General features: G+C 39.6%; 1 pseudogene; it reads left to right on the forward strand.

The window, feature by feature from the left end:
- The first annotated feature begins 517 nt into the window (after positions 1-517).
- LOC101717555 (cyclin-dependent kinase 17 pseudogene) lies at positions 518-4217 on the forward strand (annotated as a pseudogene).
- Positions 4218-7798: the final 3581 nt, after the last annotated feature.

A 7798-nucleotide genomic window follows, 5' to 3' on the forward strand; every position in this document is an offset into this window, starting at 1 on the left:
CACTACCGCACCTAGCTGGGAATTATATTCTAAAAATGAAATTTTAAAACACACCAGGTATTACTTGCCTTTTCCAGTAGCCTTGATCTTTGTTTCAGGACAAAATATTCCAGAGACGTAGAAAAATATTCATTCATTTTGTTGACACTGATGAAATGAAAACTGCCTCCTTTCAATCAAAGTCTTTTTCCTCGCTCGCTTGGTCTCCTCCTCTGGCGAACAGGCTGAAGCATCAATCCGCAGCCGCCGAGCGAGAACGCGACGAGCACGCAGGGAGAGCGCCCGCCCGCCATCTCCTCAGCGCCTCAGGGGCCAGCCCGCAGCGGAGCAGAAGGCGCCTGCCCGCCGCCCGCCGCCCGCCGCCCGCTTCCTTGGGGCCGCCCGCCGCCACGGCTTCTCGGCGGGGCAGAGCGCGCGGCCTGGCGACCCGGCAGCCATGTTAATCGGGGGTCTCGGCACCCGCGTGAGGCGCCGCGGACCTCGCAGCTCCGCGCCTCGCAGCCCGGAAGGAGGCGGCGGGGAGGCCGCCCGAGGCCGGGACCTGCATCCGGGCTCCGCGCGCGTCGTCGGGCCGCTTCCCTTCGCGTCCGCCCGCCCGGGACTCGCCGCCCGCACTTGCCGGATTTTTCAAGCCACATTCAATTGATAGGATGAAAAAGCTTAAGAGAAGGCTGTTCCTCACACTTCGAGGAAGCCAGACTATTGATGAATCATTATCTGAATTGGCCCAACAAATGACTATTGAAGAAATCAGCAGCAAAGATAATGAACCCATCGTGAAGAAGGGCAGAACCCCCATGTCTCACAGTGTGCACGCCTTCCTCGTTGCGGAGACCCCACAGTGTTATCGGAGGTGGCCTTGGCGCCTTCATGGCAATGCCCAGAAACGGAAGCAGATTAGATTTTGTCCAGGAGAATCTAAAAATGGGATCAGATGGTGAGTGGCCAAGCTTCTGGGACATCATCTGATGAAGTCCAGTCACCTACAGTTGTTTGTCTCAGAAATCGTATACAAAGGCGGATCTCAATGGAGGATTTAAATAAGCCGTTATCCCTGCCTGCAGATATCAGAATACCTGATGGGTATCTTGAAAAGTTACAAATCAACAGTCCACCACTTGATCAATTTATGAGCCGAAGGTCTCATAGAGCTTCCTTATCAGAAACTGAGTTTGGGAGAATGGAAACCTATATCAAATTGGAAAAGCTTGGAGAGGGTACACATGCAACAGTGTATAACGGAAGAAGTAAACTGACAGAGAATTTGGTGCCATTAAAAGAGATTCAATTGGACTATGAAGGTGCACCTTGTACAGCTATAAGAGAAGTTTCTCTAAAGGATTTAAAACATGCAAATATAGTAACCTTACATGACATTGTTTACACTGATAAATCTTTGACTCTGGTCTTTGAATATTTGGATAAAGACCTAAAACAGTACATGGATGACTGTGGGAACATCATGAGTATGCACAATGTAAAGATATTTCTCTACCAGATTCTATGTGGCTTGGCATATTGCCACAGAAGAAAGGTGTTGCATCGAGACTTGAAACCGCAGAACCTCCTCATTAATGAAAAAGGAGAATTAAAGCTAGCAGATTTTGGACTAGCCAGAGCCAAGTCAGTTCCGGTGAAGACCTACTCAAATGAAGTTGTCACACTGTGGTACCGGCTACTCGATGTGCTTCTTGGTTCCTCCGAGTACTCAACACAGATGGACATGTCGGGTGTTGGTTGCATTTTCTTTGAAATGGCCTCTGTTTCCAGGATCAACTGTGGAAGATGAACTACACTTAATTTTCTGACTACTAGGAACTCCATCTCAGGAATCTTGGCCAGGTGTTTCTTCAAATGATGAATTCAAGAACTGCAACTTTCCAAAATATAAACCACAGCCTCTAATAAACCATGCACCAAGGTTAGACTCTGAAGGAATTGAATTGATAATGAAATTTCTTCAGTATGAATCTAAGAAAAGGGTTTCAGCAGAAGAGGCCATGAAACGTATACTTTCCAAGTCTGGGACCAAGAGCACATGCTTTACCAGAAAGCATAACGATATTCAGTTTGAAAGAGATTCAGTTGCAAAAGGACCCGGGTTTTCCAAATTCTACTTATCCAGAGACAGGACCTGGGAAGAACAGAAGACAGAGCATGCTCTTTTAAATCTGATAACATGGTTTCAAGCCCAGCCCCCTGCCTTTCTTATCAATCAAGGACTCAGATCTGAAGGCAGTTATTTCTTTTGGTGGACTTGGGATCTCCGTTTGTCTGCACTGTCCTCTTCACAGTGGAGTCTTTTTATTTCAGACCTACAGGTTGTTTTTATATTTGTTGTCACATTGTGACAACTTTTTGTACAATCAGTTTTAACGTCTTCTCTGCCATTAGAGCCAGTATTTTACAACTATTGATGTAACTGTAACTGCAATTTTTGTGCAGGACTGAGAAACATAGTGCATTATTTATTGCGGAATCATTGCTGCTAAATAACTACTGTCTGTTTATTTAACACAACAATTGAATGCCTAAAGAAGTTGCAGTGGCTTTATTATATGTGAATGCATCTGTTTCTCCTCACAAATTGTTTTCCTGCTGCATTTTTGTTTGTTTGTTTTTTAAAATAAACTGCAGTGTTTCCTGGAATACAAAAAAAAAGAAAGGAAGGAAGGAAGGAAGGAAGGAAGGAAGGAAGAAAACTGCCTCAGGGTTAAGATTATTCGTTGGTTCCTGCAAGCTTTTTTTTACTTTCTTATCAAACTATTTTGACTGCCTACTCTGATTTTAGTTTGTCTTTGATCAATATTGCTTTTACAATTTCAAATTTTAGATCAAGTTTTCATTTCACATGGAACAAAAACAAAAACATTTTGTTTCACAAAAAGAGTCATATTTTTCTCCCGCAATTCTTCTCTTAAAGTATTTACAAAGAGCTACAGTCTACAGTGAATATTCTAATTTCAAAAACACTAGGAAACATTATTGTATAATAGTTACATGTATTACATTTGGATCTCAGAGCTACAATACTGTACAGAATAGGATAGTGTATCACCAAAGTTAGGACTTACATTGTTTTGAAACTACCTTGAAACGCCATTCATAGGATATATGTAGAGTATACGATACATATAAACTTCTTAATATTTATTTTAGTTATCAGAATAATTTGCTATTACCAGCAGATAGACCATAGAACACACTTATAAGATGGCAACAGTGACAAGCAACTGATTAGATCCCATGCTTATCTCGTAAGTGCTTCTGCCTCAGTTCCTAGAAATGCACATCCCAGTGTCAGCTTGCCTGCTCTTATTTGTCACCTGATGTCAGTTGAGCTCTTAGAGCGAATTTTTCCACACACACAGAATCTGTACTCAATGTGTACTCCTCCTAGATTCAGTTGGAGTTGAAACTGACCACACGATATGTTCCAGATAGCTATGATAATGTCCCTATGGGCCACAAACTTGAATATATTAATAAACATTTTTCATTACCTGAAATGCATGTTGGCTCTCAAATGGGTCTCTCTACATCTATTCTCCCCATCCCTTCCAATCAAGCAACACAGAGGATACCAGAGTGGCTGGAGCACAGTAAATAAGGGGACAGTGGCACAAAATAAGGTGCAATAGTGAGCAGAGGCCAGGTCACAAGGCAAAGATAGAGAGATAATCTGGGTCGATGAAACATTTGAGTTCATTCTAAGTATGGTAGTAATAGAAGAATTTCAAGCCAGAGAGTGATATGATCAGACGTTGTATTTTTTAGCTGTTGTGTGAAAAAAGAGAGCGGTAATAAAACATCTTGGTGCACCAATTGAAAACCAAGCAATATCCAAATGAAAAATAATAGTACCAGTCTGTATTCCCACCAACAATGGAGAAGGGTGTCTTTCTCCCCACACCCTGGCCAGCATTTGTTATTGGTTGATTTCTTCATAGCAGGCATTCTTTCTGGGGTGAGGTGGAATCTCAGTGGTGTTTTCATCTGCATCTCTCGAATGACCAGTGGTGTTGAACAGTTTTTCATATATTTATTTGCTGCTTTTACTTCTTTGTCTGAGAAATGTCTGTTCATTTCAGATGCGCATTTTTGAATTGGATCTTTGAATTTGGGGGGGTCTGATTTTTTTCACTTCTGTATGTATTCTAGATAATAGTCCTTTGTCTGAGGTACAGCTGCTAAAAATTTTTTTCATCGTTGTATGTTGTCCCTTAGCTCTGTTGGTAGTTTCTCTTGCAGTACAGAAGCTTTTTAATAAGATGAGATCCCAGTTGTTGATTCTTTCTGCTAGTTCCTGTGCTACTGAGGTTTTGTTCATAAAGTCTTTTCCTATGCCAATGTCTTCAAGAATTCTACATAACTTATTTTCCAGAAAATTTAGTGTTTCTGTCTTAATATTTAGATCTTTAATCCACTTCAATCTTACTTTAGTGTGTGGTGGTAGGTATGGGTCTAGTTTTCATGTATGGCAGGTTGAAATCCAGTTTTTCCAAAACCATTTATTAAAGAGGCTATCTTTCCTCCAATGAGGATGGTTGGCTCCTTTATCAAAGATGAGGTGGCTGAGCATGTCTGGAGTTGTTTCTGCATCTTCTAATCTATTCCACTGATGCTCAGGTCTCTTTCTTTGCCAGTACCATGCTGTTTTTTATTATAGTAGCTTTGTAGTATAGTTTCAAGTTGGGGATTGTGATATCCCCAGCCATGTCTCTCTTGCCTAGAATTGCTTTTGCTATTCTAGGTTTCTTCTGGTTCCAAATGTATTTTTGGATTGTTTTTTCTAGCTCTGTGAAGTATATTGTTGGAATTTCAATCAGCATTCCATTGAATCTATATAGTAGGTTTGGAAGTATGGCCATTTTCACTATATTGGTTCTTCCTACCCAGGAATAAGGGTTGTCTTTCCATTTTCTTATATCCTCCTTGATTTCCTTTTTCAGAGTGCTGCAGTTTTCAATGTAGAGGTCTTTTGCCTCCTTTGTTAGATTGATTCCTAGATATGTCATCTTTTTGGATGCTATTGTAAAAGGAATTGTTTCCCTAATAGCTCTCTCAGTGAGCCTATTTGTGTATAAAAAGCCTATTGTTTTTTGAGTGTTGACCTTATATCCAGCTACTCTACTGAATCTGTCAATTAAGCCTAGAAGTCTTTTGGCCAAGTTTTTTGGGTCCTCTATGTAAAGTATCATATCATCAGCAAATAATGACAGTTTAACTTCTTCCTTTCCTATCATGTTTATAGTGGCACAGTTTGTAATAGCTAAAGCTTGGAAACAGCCCAAGTGCCCATCAACTGGAAACTGGATAAAGAACATGTGGGTTAAAAAAAAAAAAAATGGAGTACTACTCAACCATAAAGAATGAGAAACCAGAGACATTTATAGCTAAATGGATGCATATTGAGGCCATACTCTTAAGTGAAATAAATAGGACACACATGTAAATACAGAATAGTTTCTCTAGTGTGAGAAACTGCAAGTGTAAATAAGGATTAAAATGATTAAAATGAATAATTGATCATTTGAAATGTGAAAAGATCCAAAGGTGTAGGGGTGGTGGGAGGGGAAGGGGAAAAGAAAGAAGGGAAAGAAAAAATTATGAGAAAAAAATGGAAACAAAATCTATGTAAATAGGGAAGGGTGGAGTGGGTGAAGGACACACAAGTAATGGGGAAAAAATAAGAACCAAGATACATCATGTACAGGTACAAGCACCCAATGATAAATGTAAATGTATTGTATACCTAAAATGTACCAATAAAAGAATTTAAGGAAAAAAATAAAAAGAAAAATAATAGTAGTCTGGGTAGAACGATAGAAGTAGTGATGAAGTGACCACACTTGAGAATATTTAGGAGGTAGAATCAAGACAATGTTGAGGGGTCTCAAAGATGTCCCCAGGTAACCCTCACACACACTTGGATACATGACAGTCCCAGTCCCTTGGGAAGTATAAGCTGCCAGACATAAGCTGGTTACATTGTAAAGCAAAGGGAATCCTTTTTCTAGATGGGTCAGGTTAGCAACCTATAAGTCATCTAAGTGTAAATGTTTCACAAGCTCCATTTCATCACTTCCTACTAAAATCTTCATTAAAGTTTTAGCTCAGGACACTGGCAGCTGACTGGATACATGTTCCATTTGCTAATTAATGTTACCAGGTGCCAGAGATGGTATAAAGTTGTGGTAGAGAAGACTGGCATATAAACATCTGAAGCAAAAAACATCTGATCAAATTCTGTGGCTCACATGTTTATCCATAACATGAGTTATTCTTACCATAAACATTTAAAACCATTCAAAAGCAAACAAATGTATGAAGGAATGGTTTTTACTCACAGAATGTTTTGCTAGTAACATTATAAAAATTGGATATATTTTAGAATAGATCCAAAAAAATAGATTCCAGAGTTAAATGTCAATTCCTACTTAACGATCTTTTTTTTTTTTTGACATAAAAACTGCAATTGTTTTCCAGCTGACAAGAAGCCAGGCTTTGCTGGTGTCCTATACTAGCACAACACTGCCACCTACCGGACGATATCACTAGCAAACTGTTTTTGTTTCTAATCACTTTTATGCATTGCTGGGGAAAACCATGAAGACACTGTGTGATTTTACCCTTTGTAGACCATCACACTTAGATAAAAACCCCAGTAAAGAGGAAAGATAGGGATGCAACTTCTCCATTTTCCAAAATAAAAAGCACAAAATGTATTTACTTTTTGGTTTTGGTTACTGGGATGAGGGAAAGCTGTGACCATGAGAGAGCACCAGGGAGTTTTTGAGATTGGCAACTTTCTGTATCCTGATTGCAGAAGATTACAGGACTCTGCAGGAGTTATAACTCAGACTACCTTACGCTAAAAGAAAAGTTTTACTGTATGAAGATGTTTAGAAATACAGATAGTTAGAATAAAAATACTTCATGCCACATATTTACAGAAAGGAAGGAAAATTTTTTAAAAGTTAATGTGTGCATTATTTATATAAAATTCAACAGTTTTGGGGAATTACAGGCACATGCTTTAAAATGAAGGACATGTTGAGACACGCTACAATATGAATGAACTTTGAAGTCTTTTGCTAAGTGAAATAGACCAGGCACAAAAGGACAAATACTTTATGACTCTACTTTTATGAGATACCTGAATGAGTCAAATCCACAGAAACATCCATGGTTGTACTTCCAGCCACTTCAGAGACAGAGGCAGGAAGACTGCAACTTTGAGGCCAACCAAGGAAACTTCCCAAGACCCTATCTCAAAAAATAAATACATAAATAAAAGGCTGGGGCTATCACTCAATGGTAGTCTTCCTGGGTTCACTCCTCAGTAGTGGAAATTTTTTTTAACAGTTTTGCAACTTATACCTCAAAGACCTGAGGCCCAAATGATATTAAAACGGTCATAATATGATTTTAAATATGGACAGGGAAAGGTTTCAAAATGATCCCAAGGCACACAAAAATTCAATCACTTTGTTTGTAGTACAGGTAGATCAGATGAAAGGAAAAGGCCTTTTTTATTCTATTGTGTTTTGTCTTCCTCACAAAGCTGGGGCATAAAGTGGCAAAGTTGTGTGCTTAGCATTTATGTAAACTTGCTATTTGCTGGGTGTGGAGGAAGTCACACAAGAATCTGTGTGATACAAAACTTCCAAGATATCCAAAGCATCCAGATCCATGTTGGGACCTCGACAATGCACTGGTCAGTGACAAATGCCACAAGGAGCCCCCCAAAACCACAAGAAGACAAATTACCAAGTGAGAGTCCATATGAGAAACA

The sequence above is a fragment of the Heterocephalus glaber genome, unplaced genomic scaffold (assembly GCF_053883595.1).
Source record: "Heterocephalus glaber isolate CG9 unplaced genomic scaffold, H.glaber_assembly_v1.0 deba00001757, whole genome shotgun sequence".
NCBI classification, from domain to species: domain Eukaryota; kingdom Metazoa; phylum Chordata; class Mammalia; order Rodentia; family Bathyergidae; genus Heterocephalus; species Heterocephalus glaber.